This window comes from Lygodium microphyllum, chromosome 11 (genome assembly GCF_053477565.2).
Source record: "Lygodium microphyllum isolate KBCC chromosome 11, Lygodium_microphyllum_v1.1.10, whole genome shotgun sequence".
In the NCBI taxonomy this organism is placed as follows: Eukaryota; Viridiplantae; Streptophyta; class Polypodiopsida; order Schizaeales; family Lygodiaceae; genus Lygodium; species Lygodium microphyllum.
The window spans coordinates 56545269-56563436 of record NC_141145.1 but is presented as its reverse complement, the minus strand read 5'-3'; positions in this window follow the sequence as shown (position 1 = coordinate 56563436).

Below are 18168 nucleotides of genomic sequence, written 5' to 3'. Positions count from 1 at the left end.
TAATAGTAGAAACCTTGGTAGAGGACTTCTTGTGGGCTGATCTTCCTGTAGAGGCTGGGGACTCTCCTCCAGCTACTGTTGCACCTGTAGCAAGGGCCTTTGTTGCTATCTTGATGGTTTTTATGATGAACTCGTTCCAATCCACTTCCTCAAGGGACCCTACCGCTATGCTTTCCAACACCAGGACACTGATCCTATTAATCAAAGCATTGTATCTTTGTCCTAAGAAGATGTCATGGACCATCTTTGCTTGCATCTTTACTTCTGGGTTTGGGATGTTTGCCAAACTTACTCCATCCACTATGCACAACTCACTCCTGTTCATCCCCAGCATGGCATACACGTCTGTTTTATGATCCTTTCCAGCCTTGGGGGTTAAGCCAAGGGTCTTCTCCACCACTTCAGTGTGTAGTACCTCCACTTGATGGGCCACATTTCCTCTTCTTACTGTCACTGTGCCATAGTTCCTACGAGCATCAAAACTACTTAGGAACTCTCAATAAGCATTGTAATCCACTGCTTGTCCCACTTTCTCCACATACTTTTGGAGAGCACACTTGTCCACTAGCTGCTTTACTGCTAGCTCCTCTAGGATGGCTTTTTCCAGGTTTACAGTGTGCTTGAAGGTGAATTGATTAAATCTTTCTGTATCCACACCTATCCCATACTTGGCTTGTTATTCTTCCATGAATTGAAGCTTACTGCCTTAATCATGTCTTGCCATTGTGGTTACCTTCCATGCAACAATACCCATAATTAGTATTGATGGGGCAGGCCAGACTGAATTATGGCATTATGAAAGAATTGAACAATTAGAAAAGCTGCATGAGAATGTGAAATTTGAGAAATAACAAACTGAAAGAAAAGACATGAAATTTCCAAGTGTTCTTTTCTCTTAATTTTTTATGCATAGTTCAACACTTCATTATGATTTTACTTTGTGTTATGTTTTCCTGATCACCTTACCCCCTCCCCCTTGTGGGAAGGTGAAAATCCTACCTAGGATTGAATAGGATGAGGTAAGGGCATTAAAGCACAGCATGATGTGTTTAATTTGACAATAGCCAATGGTAGAAATGTGGGTTGTATTCCAATTGGGCGTGATGGTCAAGTTCATGTGGTCTAATGGATGCTTGCGTGATATACGTTAGGACATCATGTAGCACATCGCCAGATTGGAGGCAGGTAGCAATGTGTAGCTCTTCTTCTATAAGGACTTGGTTGATGTAAGGATGGGCCAATAAATGGTCGTCAAGTAGTTTGCTACGCAGGATGGCCATAACCTTAAAAGAAGTAGGCGCTACATATGTGGGGTCATATTTCACAACTTTGATTGTGTGTCTCTGCTCGGCATTCATCATAATGTTCCAACCTTTTCGCTCCCATTGGAGGCATAAGGTGTACCATTGTTGTAAGAATGAAGAGGTAGAGTTTGCAAGACTCAAGAGCTCTTCAAGCTCTTGGATTGGTGTAGAGCCGACAGGCTTTCGATTATGAGGTCAGCATCTTGCCAATGATTGCTTGCTCCTTCATGTCTTCACCACTAGCGATAATCTCAGTTGCAACCTTGGGGAATTTAATGGTCATGTATTCGTCCAAGGTGCATGGTAAAGCACAGACTTTAGAAGCAAGTGGCTCATTAAGAAGGCCAAGGTCTAGCCGCTCATAACTTTGGGTGAAGGTCGTGAATGTGTTGTCCAGTATTTTAATGCAAGTAACCAAGTCATCACCTGAATTGGCAGCAAGGTCCTTGGCCATAGCAAGAAATGAGCATTGCTCATATGAAGGCCTAAGACTTGCTGGTGGCTATAGTGGAACAGAACTAGATTGATGTATTAGCAATGATGTTCCACTAGATTGCTCCTTGGGAGAAGCATCCGCCTTGAAGGTTAGTTGTGTGTCTTGTGGCTTGAATGACATGCAACCTTCATCGTTGCTTTGAGCATGCAAGATTTGTCACATTAGATGATTGCGGGACATCTAGCTGCTGCATAAGTTGATGGGTTTGTGAGATCTTGAGAGACATAGTGGGTTCAGGATGCATGGGATTGATTGGTTGAGTCTTTAGAGACTGTGCTCTGACATTAGTAGTGGCTCATTTAGAGCCAGTGGGTTGTGGCTTTGGCCGCTAGATGGGCTTAGGTCTTAAAGCTTTGGCCTTTGTGGTTGTCATAGATTTGATAGCTTGGGTCTTAGGTATGGTTGGTTGCTTAGTGAATGCGCTGCTTGAAGTAGGTGTGGCCACAAGCTGTGTAAGGGGTTTGTTCTTAAGGATTGATGTTGTCTTGGACACCCAGATCCAGCTATTGCCCTCATAATATCCTTGAGCACATAATAGGGTTATGGGGACCCATCTTGACTTAAGGGTGTGTTTGCGGCTTTAGCGTCTATGTTGGTTTCTAGGATTTATATGGGAGTTCCTAGGTCTGCGAGGTCACGTTTGCTTATTGTGGGAAGGCTTGCATGGATTTTTAGGTACCCATTGAAATGTAGGTTGCTTACCCTTAGGAGTGGGTTTGGTGGGTTGGTGTCTTGTGAGCTGAGTGGGGTGTGACACAACATGACCTCCCTCCTTAGCCTTAAGCATGGTCTTCTCTATTGGTGGAGTGGCGGTCTTGGAGGGACCCGCACTGCCGTTGTTGCTAAAAGTTGTCATGATCACACATTTCCTATGGTGAGGTGGATTCACTACAGGTCGTAATCGACGTAAAAATGATTTTTTTTTGAAAGTGCACTCTAGTAGTGACGCCTTCCCTGCCTCCTTTGTGTTGGGCAACACATAGAAGATGATTGGCAAACTCTCAGACTCAATAGAGACAACGACTTGGCACTTTCCAAGGAGTGCATAGGATTCGCCCCCAAATGGGCTAAGTTTAGCATTAGTTGGCTGCTACTGTGGTTGACCAATGAGGGTCCAATGAGCATGGGTTAGGATATTGAAGTCAGCTCCCTCATCGATAAAAGCATCAAAAGCATGTGTCTTTTGGGCTGTGGCATTGATTCATAAATATGCTGGAGCAACAACTTCCTCATCATCCTTTGTCTCGATGATGGTTGCAACACAAACATTGACAGGGGCCTCTATCATAGGGGGCTCATGTAAAATGGAGGGTAGTACTTTTTCATGCAACTGCCATTGAAAAAGCCTATGCTCTCGCCTTCCACTGTTTCAAGTTCGACATTTCCCGACCTACTGATGGCACGTACTCTAAAAAGTTCTTGTCAAGAATCACGTGGTGGGGGGACTTGCTTGAGGTGCTGCGCCAAACACACATTGTATGCACAAGAGGAAGCTCACTCAAGAACACAAGAAGAGAGATGGAGGCCAAAACTTTTTCTTACTAGTTTTTTCTTCTTCTTACGCACACAATACAATGTACACAAAGTATAGATAAGATACAACATAAAGGAAAGTGGCCTACTAAGTCAACTAGTGCATAATCGACTACACTAATCGACTGGCGCTATGTCTTTGCCAGCTCTAGGTAGGTGTAACAAACTAAATATAATAAGTGATAAGCCAGTGGCCATGTGAGTATCATAATGACCACCAACGTGCTAAGTGTAGACATGCAGGCCCATCTAGGGAAGGCAATCCATCATCAATGTCTGCATGTGTTGAGCTTGCCATCTCAACACTCCCCCTCAAGCTCAACTCTATCTCTGCAACTCTAAGTAAGCTTCGGAACTTTCAAAGTTTCTCTACACCCAACTCCTTTGTGAAAATATCAGCTATCTGATCTTGTGTGCTAACATATATCAAGTCAATCTCTCGTGCAAGTACATTCTCTCTCACAAAGTGATAGTGCACATCAATGTGTTTTGTCCTAGTATGGAATACTAGATTCCTAGCTAACTATATGCTGCTCATGTTGTCACAATGAATGACAATTGGACCATCTCCCTGCACATCCAAATCACCTAATAACTTTTGCAACCATACCACCTCACATGTTGCCATAGGAGCACCTCTGTACTCGACCTTTGTACTCGATAAAGCAATTGTAGGTTGCTTTTTGCTGCTCCACGTAACTATTGCACTACCAAGGGAAAACATGAATCCACTTCTAGATCTTTTGTCTGACTTGCTACCAACCCAATCTGCATCTGTGTATCGAAAGACCTATACATCCTTACCTACCTCATAAAAAAGTCCATAATGTAAAGTGGACTTCACGTACCTCAATATACGTCTAACTGCATCCAAACGAGGCTTTCTAGGCATCTGCATAAACTGATTGACAAGGCCAACAACATAGCTCAAGTCTAGCCTTGTAATAGTCATGTAAATCAAACTCCCTACTATCCTCCTAAACATAGTAGGGTCTTCTATCTTATCCCCAACATCAGCACTCAACTTCACATTTTGCTCTAGTGGTACTGAAAGAGGTTTACATACTGTCATATCATACTTGGATAACATATCCAAGCCATAGTGCCTTTTTGTCAGACCATGCTCTAGGTGCTTGCTTGAGCCCATAGAGTGCCTTCTTTAACCTGCACACATATGTGGGAGATGCTCTAAATCCTCATAACCTAGTGGCTGCTCCATATACACTTTTCTTTGCAATTCACCATGCAAGAAGGCATTATTAACATCCATTTGCTACAAACTCCAACCTTTCGCTACTGCCAAGGAAATCACACACCTAATAGTTGCCATTCTAGCAACTAGACTGAATGTCTCTTCATAATCTATGCCATATGTTTGAGCATAGCCTTTTGCAAACGGCCTAGCCTTATACTTGCTAACTGAACCATTTGCATTATGCTTGACTTTGTAAACCTGCCTCTAACCAATAGCTTTCTTTCCCTTAGGCAAGCGTACCAAATCCCAAGTCTTATTGGCTTCTAATGTAACCATCTCCTCATCCATTGCTACATCCCAATGAGCATGGCCAACAACATCCTCAAAACAAGTAGGCTCAACATCCTCAACTAGTTTCACCATATAAGCATAATGGAGAGCTACGTAACCTTCAAAACCAAACCTTTTAACAGGGTATTTGATCCTGCTAGATTTGCATACCACTGGATCACTCAATGGAGCCTTTACATTACTATGAGTTCTCTGTACACCTGGCGTCCTGACTGAAGGAATGCCAAGCTCATCGTCCAAACTCTCCGAACCACTAGAATCTCCATCAAGTCCGAAATTATTGGTAGATGCATCATTACCATCCAGCACTTTCTTCTTTTCTTTAGCCTTCCCTGCAACACTTATAGATCCACCTGAAGGTGTGGGGCTACTTCTTAGTCTCCCAAACCAAGGGTTCACTGTAGATGTAGTACCAAATGATATTTTTGGTCCACTAAGACTCCGTGATTCTTGTTTATCTTTCTGCACATAGCTATCCTGATCATTATCATCATCCAAAACATCACCAGCAGGTGTATACCAACTTCCCATCTCATCAAAGATAACATCCCTGCTCACTCTGAACTCACCTGTGACAAGGTTATAACAGCAATATCCTTTCTGCTCTAAAGAGTATCTAATAAAAATACATTTTTCTACCTTTGGATCAAGATTCTTTCGTAGCTCATCTGGCACATGAACGTATGCAACACAACCAAATACCTTCAAGTGCAATACATCAGGCTTCTTACTAGTAAAGCATTCTTCAGGAGTCATCCCATGAACTGCAGCTATGGGAGTTCTGTTCATAATGTAAAGAGCAGTATGGACATCCTCAGACCACATTTTTTTAGGCATATTCTTTTCAACCATTAATGCCTGTGCAACTTCTGCAAAATACCTATTTTTTCTTTCTGCAACACCATTTTTCTATGGGATATACCTGCAAGTAAATTGCCTCTTTATCCCATGAGTTCTCAAGAAGCCACTAAACTCATTAGAGAGGTACTCTCCCCCTCCATCTGATCTCAAGCACTTTAATTTTAGGCTTGTTTCTGTTTCAAGAGCTGCCTTAAAAGATTTGGAGTGCTCAAACACATCACTTGTTTCCTTCATGAAGTATGCCCATAACTTCCTTGAATAAACATCAATAAATGTGACAAAGTATTTGCTGCCACCAAGAGATACATTTTGTGTAGGCCCCCAAACATTTGTATGCACTACATCAAGTATTTTTCTACTCACTTCTCTATCATGTGAGAAGGGTTGTCTTGCCTGCTTACCAAAGTGGCATGCTTCATAGACTTTATGCAATTCTGCAACTCTAAAAGAAGGCAACCCTATAACCAATCCTCTGGACTACATTAATTTCAGCCTTTGCACATTTTCATGTCCAATACATTTATGCCATATTTCAATATCTGCCACTACTCCTTTTCCTTTAGCATATATAGCAGAATCCATTGCAGGAATTCCAGCATCTAAAGTGAATATTCGGCCAACTCTACTTCCTTTTGCGACCAACCTGCACTTATCATTAAAGTCTTCTACAAAACAACCTTTTGCATTGAATCGGACCTGCAACCCCTACTTTACCATTTGGCCAATAGATACTAGATTCTTTGTAATTGATAGCACATGTAATACATCTGTCACACTCTTTGCCTGGCCATCATACAAGGAAAAGGGAACCTTTCCAATGTGTTAAATTAGGTGGCATGAATCATCACCCGTCTGGACATAATCTGGGTTTTGTAAGTCCTGCATCTCTTCAAACCATTCAACATGATTGATCATATGATTAGATGCGGCTGAATCGACATACCATACATCATCATGTGTCCCCTTTCTTGTAACTGCATTCATTATATGCTGCATGACAAACAGACACTCATTTTTGTCTTCATTCTGTCATGAAGATGATGCATAGTTTTCTTGCTGCAATTTACCACTGCGAATATCATCCTTCTTTGCATAGCAATGAGTTGTAATATGGCTTGTTTTGCCACAATAATGGAAAATAATAGAAGAATTTCGAAAATCTCTATTTTTCCATCCACCTCTTCCTCTAGAGCTCTCCCTACCTCTAAAGTTTTCTCTGCCTCCAGAAACCTGCATTTCACCAAACTGTTGATTGAACTTGTTTTGCTGGTTATCACCAGCACATCCTATACCATGGCCTCTCGAAGAGGATCGATCTACCATGTCCCCTTCCTAAACTCGAGTAAAATGCTTGGACCTGTTCACCATTTCTTTCAAATGAATTACCTTGCATATTGATCTCTTTAGTAATCATGAGAGAGATTAGCTCATTACAATCTGGAAATGGCTTCCGTACATATACTGAAGTAACAAATGATTTCCATGCCTTCTCATTGTTAAGGCCACTCAAAGTGGATGAAACCAAATCATCATCATCTAGCATTGCATCAATTGCTGCTAAAGTATCTGCAATGCTCCTCACCTTCAACACATACTCATTGACAGACATTTTTCCTTTCTTCAAGGCATTCAACTCTTGCTTGAGTTGAATCTTTTGTGCCTTTGTATTTACTGAAAACATGCTCTCAAAAATTGTCCAAGCTGCATGTGAAGTTTCTGCATTCCTGATATGTCCCAGCATAGTATTATCGATAACTGCAAATAGCCAGTACATCACCTTTTTGTCTTTCGCATTCCACTCTTTCCATGCTTTTAACTCATCTGCAATCATAGGGATACCCAGCTCTGGCTCATTTTCTTCACCTGAAACAAATTCATAAAGGCCCTTTCCTATGAGGAATTTCGTCAGACAGAACTTCCATGAAGGGTAGTTATTCTTGTCGAGCTTCTCAATAATAGGATTTCCACTATTCTCTGCCATTATCACATACAAGGATATAACACAGCAAGCTAGTCTTCTGTAATCTTCCACAACACATGCACAGTAATACACCAAGCAATCCTTTTCAATGATTGCTGAATAGTACATGTAATTTGCAACCTATTTGCAGATAAACCTTATGTTTGCTTCCTGAAAGCACCTCAAAAATTACAAATTCGCAATCTGTAACTTGTGCATCCACTTTCGATCAATACGGCCAAAATCACAATGTATCCTAAAACTGCTGTCTGCAACCTTGCGGCTCTAAAACTGAGCCTGAAATGGCCTGAAATGCCCAAAATAACTACAGGATACACAGTGCTCTGAAATTTGCAGAATATACAGTTCTATCCTCACACACCAAATCTCACAGCAATCTGAGATTTTTGCTCGATCCTACTTCTGGTGCCTCCACATCCACTATCCAAGAGAGAGAGTGGAAGATTGGGAGAGCTTCTTACCCATTGCTTGCTTGCTCAAACCTTGCTTCTTCTCCTTCACTTCAGCCTTTGAAATCAACCTCTCTCAGTGGCACGGCTCTGATACAATGTCAAGAATCGCATGGTGGGGGGACTTGCTTGAGGTGCTGTGCCAAACACACACTCTATGCACAAGAGGATGCTCACTCAAGAACACAAGAAGAGAGATGGAGGCCAAAACGTTTTCTTGCTAGTTTTTTCTTCTTCTTCCACACATAATACAATGTACACAAAGTATAGATAAGATACAATATAAAGGAAAGTGGGCTGCTAAGTCAAAGAGTGCATAACCGACTACACTAATCGACTGGCGCTATGTCTTTGCCAACTGTAGGTAGGTGTAAAAAACTAAATATAATAAGTAATAAGCCAGTGGCCATGTGAGTATCATAATGACCACCAATGTGCTAAGTGTAGACATGAAGACCCATATAGCCAGCGGTCCATCATCAATGTCTGCACGTGTTGAGCTTGCCATCTCAACAGTTCTAACCCTCAGAACTTCATTTTCTGTTTATGACCCTTCACAAAGTACAACAACACAAGGTCACCCTGGTCAAAATCAGGTTGTTTGACATGCTTGTCAAACCACATTTGTCTTCACGTCTTTTCACAGATTGGAGCATGGGTAGTGATGAGTCTATTTCAATGAGGTGTTCCAACTCGATAAGACAGTTAGTCCAAGCCTCTTTCCCTTCCCAATGCTCCTACACTACTATCCTTAAGCTAGGGATAAAAAATTATAAAGGCAGGATAGCCTCGGTTTCGTATGTCAACCTGAAGGGAATTTTTCACGCGCCCATTTTATAGGCTGTTTGATAGGCCCATAAAGCTGCCATGAGCTTGTTATCCCAGTCCCTCCGAGAAGTGGAAACCACCTTTGTGAGCACATTGACCACGATCATATTCATTGATTCTACTTGGCCATTGGCTTGGGGATAGTACGGTGAATACTTCCTATGGATGATCAAGAAGGTTGAGAGCAAGTAGGTGATCACCTCATTGATGAAGTGGGTGTCCTCATCGCTCACTATCTCAATAGGGCAACCAAATCTCGAGATGACCTGTTTCCATAAGAACTTCAATGTGTTCCTTGTGTCATTTTTCCTAGTGACTCTTTCTTCAGCCCATTTTGTCAAATAGTCAATTCCTACGATGATATATCGAGCCTGTGAATATTGGGCCGCATGACTAATGGGTCCGGTGAAGTCAATGCCCCATTTCTCAAAATGTTTTCGTGCTATTACAGGGATCAATTCTATTTTGTCCTTCCACGTAGGGACCTTAGTCCTTTGGCACTCATCACAATGCTTGACAAATCTAGCTGCATCACAAAATAACGTTGGCCACCACAGTTGAGACTGTAGCACCTTGCGAGCTGTTGTGTCTCCACTGAAATGCCCCCTAGCGATTCTTGCATGTGCCTCTCTCAACGTGTTGTTGTCGAAGGATTGTCGAAAGTAAATTCTCGACCACAGAGGACTTTGAAATTAGGATAGGAGGTCAATCTAGCGAGATCAGATTCAATTTAAAAGCTCAATTTCAAATAATATGTGACATACAATCACCTTTATCTGAATGGGAATCTCTCCAATAAACATCTTGACAAAAATTCATGTCATATAAACAACCTCTCTTTTCCAAAGAAACAAGGAAATCTGAAGTAAGATCTAAGGGGTTGGAATAGGATCAAGAAGACATCTTTGTATTCAGGTACAGTTTTTGTAGATACATACAGCTCTCTTGTATAGATAAAAAAATCTGTAACAATCAACCAGATCTGGAGCAACTTTTCGCAGACATACACAGCTCATTCATATGATAGGAGCTGCAAGAATGGATCTGTTACCTTTGTTTTTGCACCATCTCTAGTCTCTGAATCTGTAAATAACCAAGGTATTCCTGTTGCACTGATGTCATCTACTTCTTCAGTTAAAGAATAGGCAATCTGAGTATCAAGGACATTATTCAGCTTGATCCCATATTGGAAGTATAAAGCCTCACTATCCAGCTTGCAATCTTGCACAACATTGGTAACATGAGGAGATTCTAATGCAGGTTTGTAAACCTACATCAAAGTATTTCCACCTTTCAAAGCATCAACAGGATAAACTCCATCTTCAAAGGAAAGTTGCATAATACAAAGAAAACCATGTCGGGCAAGATCAACATCTTCACAATCAAAACCTATGATAAGGTGATGTTCTAGATCAGGCTCTAAGAAAAGTCGTAGTAATTGTAATGAATCTGGAATAATATGGATAAGCACAGATACAAGCAGTTTAATCGAGATGAAGCTTGTTTACATGACTAATGGTTACAACATTTTTGTCAATCTTCTCTGCCACAAGTTATCCTGTGCTGATGTCGATGAAATCGATTGGGTATAATGCAATGCCATCAAAGTCATTGCTTTTATAGTGGCCAGTAATTTTCAGATTTTCAACAGTATCTCATTTGTCTTCAATGCACTGACCTTACCGCATTGTCTTCAGCGCAGCGTTCTCACTGCATTGAGAAAGGTGCCACTAGAAAGCACCAAAAGGCCGTCGAAAGTGCACCAAGTGACACCACACCAGCCGCAGACGTAAAGCTCTATATTAATCTCTTGTCTTTCACCTGTCGTCATTTTCAGTAACCGTCCTTTCAGGCTACTTCATCTGCTTAATCGACCCTCGCTGAAGTTGTCTTTTTGTTTTCATTAGCAAAAGGCTCGATTCTTCAGCTTTGACTCATTCTTTTACTCAGTCACAGCAGCGTCCTCAATCATTCAGCAAGCTGTTGTCTTCAGTCTCTTTCTCGTCGTCAATTCCTGAGTCATCTCCGGCTTCTGTGTCATCTTTTCTGTCTTGGGCTTCTGTATCACCTTCGTCTTTGTCACCTTATTCATCTCTGGCTTCTGCATCTCATTCATCTTCATCACCTTCTTCGTTCGTTGTTGCTTCATCCTTCTACCTGTTGCCTTCATTTTCTCACCTTCTTCTTCATCTCCTTCTTCATCTTTGTTGCAGCCTTCCAGTTTCTTTGCATCACAGCAATGTCTTTCTTGTCACTCCTCTTCTCGTGTTCCTGTTCTATAGCCTCCTCTTCCTAGTTACAGAGAATCCCATTTCCCTTAATCATCTTCAATATACTTGTATCACGATCACCACAACTTGATCTGCCCTCTTCTCAATGTCAGACTATTGAACTCCTTTTCCTCCAATGCCAGCCATCTTTTTTAAATACATAGGACAGACTGATTTCTGAGAAAGCGATTAGGGACCCCCTCATTTATCCTCACCTTCTTTTGATTATGTAGATCCTCTGCACCACAGCGATCGTAAAATTTTGCAACTTATTAAGGATCATCTGGCTTCAACTCTTAATATCTTTTCTAATCATCATGACGAAGAGACACGTCGAGAAATGAGCGGAAGCGACAGGACGTGGAGGAGTTCGTCATAGGGTCGTAGAGCAACTTGAGCGCCCGCACACTCTTTGCATCTCTCATCTTTAGCTTCGATGCATCCTTATGGTCTTCTTTTGTCGTAGCAACTTCTACGTTGTTGCTCCTCCTCCTTGTGCTCGCTGATGATCCTCTTCATCCTCTTCCACCTTCTCCGATTGACGAAAAAAATCCCTTGCTTTTTGCTCTGCACTCTTCTCCATTAAGCCTTTTTCCCCCCAAAAAGCCCCTTTCAAAAATAGTCCTTCCTCAATAAGCCCTCTAAAAGCGACCTCATTATGTAATTCATGGCCTTTATCTATGGCCCTTAGAGAACCACAAGCTTTCAAGCAAGAAATGTATGTCGCAGTATTTGGAGAAATTCCCTCAAGTCACATTTGCTTGAAGTAGTTAACTGCTTCCTAACTGTATCCATATTGCATATACCCTGAGATAAGTGTAGTCCATGACATTACTTTTCTTGATAGAAGGTCATCAGAGACTTCTTGTGCTTTCTCGAGCAGGTCACACTTTGCATACATGTCAACCAGCTCAGGGCCTATACAAACATCTCTTTTTAACAACCCATTGCATAAAACTTCAGTATGTATCTCTTGCCCCTTAGTTGTATTTCCAATGTTTCCACATGCTCTCAAAAATCCAGGCCAAAGTTATAGCATCTGGTGAGATGCCCTCATCTTGCATTTGTTTGTATAATTATAATGCCTTCTCACCTTGACCCTGCTCAACATAGGCTGAAAGCATCCCTTCATGCCCACCATTATTGAAGGAGGACCTATCAGGTGCAACCCCAGCTGAAAGAAAAGGTAGTAAAAGACCCCTCTTTACTATATTACCACGCAGAATAAAGATGCAAACATAACAACTAAGTATGTACAAAATATCAACTCCCACACACACAACTTTTGGGTGGATTTCACACCTCAAATGCGCAGCAATACGACATCCACCCCCTCTAATCCTGCGCATCCTCCGGATGGGCCAACTACCCATGATCGTTATCATCAAGATCCACAAACAGATCAATCTCTTCATTATGTATTTTTGGTATATCAACAAGATTATCTGTCACATCATTTGTCTCTTCCATTAGAGTTTCTTCTCTTGCAAATTCTTCCAATGCATAATCTTCATCATCTCTTTTCTTGAAAATCTTGATTCTTTTTCCTGCAATAGGCACTCTAAGCACTGTCCCATCCAATTCTGTCAACTCATATGTTGCATTATCAAAGACATGCCTAACTATGTATGGCCCAAACCATCTTTTCACCATCTTCCGAAGTACAGTATGCTGATTTTCAAGGCTACTATCAAAGACTAATACCCAGTCTCCCTCTTCTATTGCTCTAGGTCGCAAGCAATGTCTGTTGTCAAACCTGTCCTTATTTCTTAGTCTAGCAACCTTCAATCTGTCAATAGCTAGCTGAATATCCTCTGATCTTCTCTCCAACTGTCGAATCCGAAGAGCTAAGAGCTCCTCTCTCGTCAAATCCTCCTGCCAAGGTAAAACTGACCAAGTCAAAGCACAAGTCTCAGTCGGTACAACCAGTTTCTGACCATACATCAACTTTGCAGGCATATATCCTGTGGTAACACTGTGAGTCGTACGATCAGCCCACAAAGCAAATGGTAGAAGTCTCGGCCATTCTCCAATCCGTCCTCTACATGCTTTGGCTAATGCTTTCACTATTGGCGGATGCCCTCTTTCACTCTTCCCATTTCCCTCTGGATTGTATGCTGTAGTTAGAGCTAACTTGATTCCTAGTTGAGAGAAAAACTCCCTAGCTTCATCTGCATCCAATTCACCGTGATCCGTAGTGATCTTACCCACACAGCCATACCTACAGAAAATTTCTTCAAATAAGAACTTACACACTGCACTAGTGGTCTTCGTTCTCAAAGATCTGCCCTCAACATGATTGGTAAGATACTCTCTAGCCAAAACAATATATCTCATCTGCCATAGACCCATAGGCATAGTAACCAAGTCAACTACCCACTTATAATGAATGCATAGCGGATAGGTCGGATGAAGCTCATCTCGATGACACACTACCGAATACATGTGGCAGTCTCTGCAAGTCTCTACAAAGTGAGAAACATCTCTATACATGCCTTTCCACCAATATTTCTCCTTGATTTTCTCATAAGTAGCCCACACTCCTCTATGGCCAGCCCAAGGACTCTCATGAAACTCCCTCATCACCTGTAATAATTGTGTCTCTCTATCCGCAGACAACCCGCAAAGGTAATCCGCCTCTTTTCTTTCGATGCTTCCAAAAAAATCCGTCCTTGAGAAAATAACCATAGGCTTTTTTTCTGATCTTCTTGAACTCTTCATCTATCCATTCATCTCTTTTTCTTAGTGTACTAAGGTACTTGCCAATCTGCAACCAATCTCCAACATAGAGTTCTTCTATGAAAGCCACAATATCATAGACATGGCAAACATGATCAACCTGAAATTTCTGCATCATCCTCTTCTACAAGTAGAGTCTCCTCATCATCATATCTGGCTCTAGACAGCATATCTGCCACTGGATTATCCTTCCCTGCTATGTGTTTAAATTCCGGATTTAATGACTTGATGTATGCAATCCATCTCAGCATAGCTATATCTGGAGTAGAACAACTCGTAATCATACCTATCAATGGCAAGCAATCTGTCTCTACCACAACTGAAGCTCCAATAAAGTACTCCTTGTCACATTTGAGAGCCGTAATAATCCCCACTAACTCCCTCTTGATTTGTGGATATCTCCTCTGTCTCTCGTTTAGGACTTTTGCCCCAAACCGAATAGCATACCTGTTTCCATCAGCATCATCTTGACCCACAGCCCAACCTATGCCAATTGGACTAGTGTCAACTATCAATACAATAGGCCTTCCACAATTATAATCCGCTTTCCTTAGAGTAGGAGCAATCTGCAATAACTTCTTCAATTTCCACATGGCTCTAGTGTGGCTCTCATCCCCAAAAAAAAAATTCCCCTTTCGAAGCAACTGATATAAACAATTTGCTATATGTGCAAAACGAGGTATCCAAATCATATAAAACACACAAGCTCCAATGAACCTCTGTACCTCTGAAGTGGTAGAACAATACTCCGAAATCTTGCCTATAGCATCCACCTTATCAGGTGAGGGTTTCTTGCCATAATACCCACACATATGTCCAACAATAACAACCTCATTTACTCCAAAAACAGATTTTTGCCCTGATAGTGTCAAGTTCACTTCTTCTAACCTGGCCAGAATCTTTTCACAAGCTGAAATATGATCAGCCACAAAGTATCTGCATCCCTGCTCATTTAGACTCTCATTCTTCTCTTCTTCTGCACACCCCTTAATGGGCACTTCATCCAAGAAAGGCATGGTAAGCTGAGGTATATAATCACGAAGGACCTTATGCATGGCATTCATCATATGTGCAACAGAATTAGTGGCACCTTGAGGCAAGGTACACATCCTGACAAGCCCAATAGGAGCTCTCATGGTGGTTATGTCCCTGCTTTCCAAACCCAACTGAAACTGATCATATCTCGAATACAAATCACCTAAAGAATAGATGGCATGTCCAGCAAATGCTTCTGTAAACTAATCCACAACTGGACCTATACCAACATCTCTAATAGTAACTCTGTTTACTGGCTGCATGTCCTGTATAAATCAGAGAGTACCATTCTTCTTTGGAACCGTAAACCACCTATTTGAGTATGGTGCAGATGAAGGCTCAAGAATTCCCATCCTGATTTTCTCATTCAATAAATCAATCAGCTTTGGCAGGTGTACCTTAGGCACTGGAATAGGTCGGAGGTTCCATGGAATATGAGGAATAGTAAAAATGACCATAGGAGCAACAATATTTGGATTCACACATCCAATCTCATGCGGGAAAAAAGCAAAACCCCTTCCATGTCGCTCAAGCATCTCCTAAAAGCATTGTTTCTCTGTGGGTAGCAAGAAATCACCATTTTCAATTTTCAAGTCAGCAAGAGTTTCTACTGAAAATTTATGGTCTATATGCTCCGGATTCCTCAAAATTGGCTGTTTGGCAGCCCTCTCTATTTGCTAATCATTGTCAGGTGGAAGTGGTACAGCTACCGGTTTCACCTTCTTATCCACAGTCTTTATTTTGTGTCAACCTTGGCTTCATTATGATCCTCTGCATTACTCAAATATTGCTGTAAATCAGCAATTCTGCACTCTAGTGACTGAATATCCTCAGCCCTCTGCTCTATGGACTGCATAAGAACAACCCTAAACTCTGGATACTGAAATATTTCAACAGTAAACTCTGTTGGCTGAAAATTTTCATCCCTCTCTGTCTCTGTAAGCTGATCATAATCAGCCGAAAACTCTGTTTGCTAAATTTCTTCAGCACTCAATACTTTTTGCTAAGTCACCTCAGCCTCTGACTCTATTTGTGACACAAAATCTACAATTTCATGAAACATGTCCAGGGATTGCACTAATACATTACTGTGACAACTCTGCATATCATTTTTCAGCATATTTTCCATCTCTATCATTGTATCTGCACAAATCATAATGTTATACATCCCATCTATATGCTCATCATCCTCTAAAATTCCTGCATTTTTCAAATTTTTCTCCTTCCTATATATGTACTGCCTGGCAGCTCTAGGCAACTTAGAAGTCTTCTGATAGCTCATCGAACTGTTTGCTGAAATCCCAACAAAACCGGAGGAGAAAACACTGCTACCAGGAGGCGAGAACTCCAATCTCCTCTGCTTTGTACCACTGTCGTCTCGCGAAACGGCAGTACCTAATGAAAACCGGAATCCCTCACAGTGGGCAAAGGTGCATCTCTAAGAGTATCCTTGTTTCTAACATGGTTCACACACACAGTCATAAACTGAACTACTCTCATACCATCTTTATTGCAAATCCGTGCATAAGCAGATTCATCATCCATTACCTTTGTTTCCATGCGTATCTCTGTGATGAATGGCTGTCCAAGAATTATGGGATAAGAGCGTGAATCCTACACAAAGAAATGGAAATCCTACTCTACATCTCCAATAGAAACCCTAACACTGGGATAGGCAGCATACAAATCACCTGCAGTGTTGTTGGTGGCTCTCATACGCCACCCATGCTCTACATCCATAGGCTATCTGTTACTTTCATAAACTCCACGAACTATGAGATTAATCTCTGAACCATGATCCACCAAAGCAACATAAGGCACCTATTTCTCTCCAATTTTTACCATCCTCTCTGTAGTTGCCCTAGCCCAATGACTCCGCGAAAAGTGACTACGCGGTATCAAGACAGGCTCATCAGTTTTAGCATAATGCATAGGCTGAATCCTCTTCTCTATTTGTGGAAAAACAGAAGCATTCTCAACCATAACCTCATCCTCATCCTCATCCAACTCCCCAATCAAAACTCCTTGTGTATTAGTAGTAGGCAATGCATGTCTTTTCCTCTTCAGGACCTCTTGGAACTGATCTTGAAACTCTCTTTTCGAAATGCCCAAAACCTTAGAAATAGTAAAAGTCACCTCACTGCCAAGTATCTTGTCATTAAAGATTTTCTTCATGTTCGTAGATGTCTCAATATCAGACATCAATCTAAACCCTAGCTGCTTCCTCTCTCTAGGATCTTGCCTCTTTTCTCTCTTTTGAGCATCTTCCATCTGTCATTCTGGCCCTGGTCTCAAAGACGGTCATGCAGTAGGTGGAGTAACAAACTCACCCCCTCTAATCTTTTTAGCTGCACTTGGATTTTCTTCATCCCTCTTACGCTTCTCCTCAACAAGTACATCTGCTCCCTAAGACTTAGCCAAGTAGGCATAAATAGAGTACTTGTCAACAGGCGAATTCCAACCTGTCTCAGATCTAATGCTAGAGCCTGCACTAGTCAAAACAGTTTGCTGAATTTGTCCCTTGTTTGCTGTCTCCATAGCATAAGTCCATAATGTTGACCGATTCTCTGATCCTTTCTCAATCTAGACTCCATATGCAGAAGCATCTCCTCTAGCTGCCACATAAGAAGTATGCACAGCCATGTCATCCACTAACTTCTTCATTCTGCCTTTCCCAAAGTTGATAGCAAGCGGAGCTCCTGTTTCAGTCAACCAAATCTTACCAACTTGTCCCCAAAATACCAAATTCTTCCTCCTTGCATCCTGAAAAGATTCACAATCCCTACAATGATGATGGTCCATACTATCACACCAAATACATCTTTGATCTCTCCTAGGTGCACTAGGAGCACTCCTAGGTGCAGTAGGAGCACTAGAAGAAATAGTAGGTGCAGTCGAAGCAAACTGCTCTTTCAATTTTCCCACCAATTCTGCTTTAATTGACTCTAATGTCAAATACGTTATGCCTTTGATTATATCATCAAGAGAGGAAGGCACTGATGGAGCGGATGGTTTTGGAGCAGAAGGTGCTGGCATCGATCGTGGAACAGGAGGAATAGGAGGAGTGGAAATAGTAGGCACTGGCATAGGCCAAGAATCTGGCTGAGGAGGAGAAGAAATAACAGG